Source organism: Aplysia californica, unplaced genomic scaffold, assembly GCF_000002075.1.
Source record: "Aplysia californica isolate F4 #8 unplaced genomic scaffold, AplCal3.0 scaffold00066, whole genome shotgun sequence".
NCBI lineage: Eukaryota > Metazoa > Mollusca > Gastropoda > Aplysiida > Aplysiidae > Aplysia > Aplysia californica.
The window spans coordinates 1,720,208-1,724,292 of record NW_004797336.1 but is presented as its reverse complement, the minus strand read 5'-3'; the positions used below and the strand labels follow the sequence as shown (position 1 = coordinate 1,724,292).

The 4,085-nt window shown below is 41.2% G+C and overlaps 1 protein-coding gene across 4 annotated transcripts in view; it reads right to left on the bottom strand.

Moving 5' to 3' along the window:
* LOC101855326 (uncharacterized threonine-rich GPI-anchored glycoprotein PJ4664.02) overlaps positions 1-4,085 on the bottom strand; it is a 114,904-nt gene that overhangs the window by 101,901 nt on the left and 8,918 nt on the right. The window lies entirely within an intron of this gene.

Sequence of the window (4,085 nt, the reverse complement as noted above, 5' to 3'; positions counted from 1 at the left end):
ACACACACACACACACACACACACACACACACAAACACAGACGCAGTTCCCTGTAAAACCACTTTGCCATTTCCCGTTCTTCCAAATGCACTAAGCCTATAATAATATACCTCTTATTGTTTTTGTGCAGGTTTAATGCCAAGTGAGCACAAACAGGTCATCATCATTTCGAAGGTGGAAGCCGAGAGGCAAAGTTATGATGGTGTATCTTCTGCTCGACGGACCGACAGTCGACAAATCGGCATGACAGAGTGCAGGGCAGAAGTTAAAGAGAAACGACGCAACCATAAAAACCTGACGTGCACAATTAGCTATTGTTAATACGCTAGTAGACCTACCCAGCTTGGTGGGTGTACAGTTTTTGTTATCGTTGTCTTCGCTTTCGAGGATCTTAATATTCAAAGACAAGGTTACTATTCACCCCAGGGAAGTGGAACTACACTATCCAGCTTGAGTTCCTATTCATCACACTTGGCTAAAGACGATTAAATTCAGTCGAGTCTGTTTGCCTCAGTTCAAGCGCGCAAGTTCTTTTCGGTTTTGTTTTCTTATCTACTTATTTCCTCTCTCCATTCCCCCCCCCCTCAAAAAAGCAAGCAAGCGGGAAACAAAAACATCACCAGAAGTAAAAGTAATACATGTACAGGTAACGGCATCAGTATCGGCAATACCAGCGGCGGCAACAACAATAACCTAAACAAGAAAAGTATAGCTTCTTGGGGGGTTTTCATGGATAGATCCAGCGTCTGTTCCATTCTTATAATTTCTCGTAGTTGTTTTGTTTGTTTGTTTTGTTTTTCGTTTCATTTTCTCCGTACATGAAGACTTATATATATATATATTTTGTTGATGAGTTTATTTCATATTCAAAACGAACAAAACAGCACAAAATACCGCTAACTAAATAAAAGCAACTACAAAACAGCAACAACAATAACAACAACAACAACAATAACAACAACAACAACAACAACAACAACAACAACAACAACAACAACAACAACAACAACAACAACAACAACAACTGCAGCAGTAGACACGAGAATCAGAAGAACACCCTGGCTAGCTTTAAGTCTTGATTTATCGATCTGTGCATGATTGACTATCGATCTCACACCGATGCTCAGTGAAGCCTGATGTGTTGACATGTAGGTTTAACTCCATGAGAGAATAGCCTTGCCCGGGGCTAAATTGCTTCAATGAATGTACAACTGATACATGAACTGCAATTCCAGGATTCAATCCCTGTAGAAGGTTGAAGAAAAGTTTAAATCTTGGGGGAGGGGTGTGGGGGGCTGACGGTTGTCAATGCTACCTGTCTAATGCTCGTGGTTCGCACAATAGCCCAGTGTTTCTTATTGTAAATCAATAAGTCTTACTGCCGTCAAAATACAAAATATAATGCAAGGAAATAGAGGAAATAGATAAAGGCAGACAGAGAGAACACAGCAAAATGAAAGAAGTAAAATCTGTATCACAGCTGCTGCCAACACAGCGTATTACATTACAAGGGGGAAAAAAGAGTAAGCAATAGACAACACGCGATGGTGACTGCAGAACACTGTTTCTCACGAACCATGACACTACAAAACGAGGAAGGGATGAGGATAGCAACATTACGTAACTGAATTAAACATTCAGGATACATTTTTCAAGGAAGAAACAGCTACAAACAAAGAAAGGAAAGTTGGTTGGTGGTGAGAGGGCGACAACAAAATAGTCTAACTTGATTATCCGATACACATTTTATTTTATACTGTTTATCACGAGAAGCCAAGCTGACAATCTAAAAAAATTAGTTTAGGAATTCTAGTTCTCAAGCGACAAACACATCCCGATAACAATGCACACAACGGCCTTGTAGAGAAGTAGAAGGCCGGCGTGGAGTGTACCCCGAGTGTTGACACAGCGAGACCTGGACTCGGGTGTACCTGGAATGCTGAGGGCCGGGAAAAGCGCAAGACACGGGAGTGTCCGCCTGGATGAAGTTGACTAGCCTAAGATGAATGACAAATAGTTATGACTTGCAAATAACCGTGAAGAAATTAATACTTTTTACTCACGATGAGTCGGCAAAACAGCAACAATGCCACTTTAACATAACAGGCAAGTATTTAAGAAAAGCATAGAAAAGAAGTGGATGAAGAAGAAAACATCGAGCTTCCAACAACCACGCATACCACTGAACTCTGGCAGTATTGAAGAATCTAAAGTGGCGGGGCTTGCGGAAGAAAATGAGAAAAGAGGAAGAGGGGGGGGGGGGGTTGGGGGAGAATACGACTGGTTTATTTGCTAAACAGAAAAACTCGTGCTTTCGGTTTGCGATATTTGTAAAAAGTGAGATAACATTGCATTAAAAAAACACATCACCGCATCAGACAAAAACATTCCATCGGCACGCAGAGACCCCCAGGCTGGCTGCCGCTACGTTCTATGAACAACAGAACCTAGACTAAACCAAAGCAGAACAAATTATGTTAGTAAAACAGTGAAACCTAAATCCGAACATATTTTGGTCGTCCACGTTATTCTTGAAATTTATGACTGAATATACATGAAAAAAGGAATGTGACGCGGGGGAAAAAAAGGGGGGGGGGGGGGGGTGTTTAGACCTTCTGCACACAAGCAGGTGAAAGAAATACATTGGTTTCATAAACTTTGGAGGATTGCGTCTACTGTATTTCCTCTCTACTTCGTGGGTCTGAAAACGTGCCACAGGACAACAGTTCAGCCTCTTCTTCAAAACAGCTTTGTGTCAAACTTTGACAGAAACAAAAAAACGAACAGTAATGAAGGAGTACAAAGGGCGCAGGATGCAACTGGGGCTTAAATGACAAAGGCAGCTTTCAGTCTGCAATGCCATCTGGACACAACCTTACACAGAATTTAACTAACCAACCTGTCCACTAAGTATTCGCCTTTGTCAGACCGAGATAACGGAACGATATCAATGCATCTTTTCCCGACAAAGAGGAAGAAGTGGGACAGAAACAAGAGAGAAGCCACAATCGTAGGACCTATCAGTGGCACCCTTCAAACGCCCGCTCTCACTAGTCTGTCAAAGTCTCGACCTGCTAAAAATATTCCGAGTATATCTTTTAAACAGCCCACAGAACAGATAATGTTCGAAAACCATCAATATGCATGTATCACATAAAAGGTAATTGCTTAATTTCCCAAAAAGCAGTGGACCCTATATTTTGAGCAGAGAAATTATGTTACCAGGACTACACAATTTTAACTGCATTGATTAACTGTCCTGTTGACAGCAACACAGAATAGAGAAAGAGCCAGATCATAAAGTATACATTTTCCACAAACAGCGCTCTCCCAAAGAACTCCACTGGAAAGACCATCACAGCATATAAGGCCTTTTAGAGCATTTGCATACTGTGCTTTTGTTAAGATGTGAACTAAATACAGAAGGCTGCAATGTGTGTTGCTCTAACACAGATCATAAAAGAAGTTGAGGACGTAATGCAGCACACTACTGCGACGCATATTTAATATATGGCAAGCAAACCACCCAAGCAGAACACAGTCGTCCCCGTCGTTCTCAGGTTCGCCAAGCATCTTAGTATATTCTTACTAGATGTCATTGAAAGTTTCCCTTGGGAGAAACTGCCGGGCCTGGTGGACCCAACCAAACACCCCAGCACATTCCACTGAATAGTTGGGTGAGTCTTAAAAATAAACATTGCCACTGAGAAAATAAATTATGCTTATCACATTAACAGAAAGCTGACATTAAAAATAAATGTTAAGAAAGAATGTTTTTGATAAGCATTTACGAGAAGCACTATCAGAGAGAGAGAGAGTGCCGAGGAAAATGATTGATAACAGAAGGAGGGAAAGACAGACAGACAGAGAGTCTTATCTAAGAATATAAAAAATACATTAAATTGTACTTCAATAGCATAACGGTTCAGTTGTAACGGATAATACAGGACAGACTGAACAAGACGAGAAAAATAAAAGAACGAGCGAGCGAGCGAGCACGTGAAAGAGTGGAGATCGGGTGGAAGAGGAGAGATAAAAAGAGGCAGAGAGAAGAAGAACGAGAGAGAGAGAGAGAGAGAGAGAGA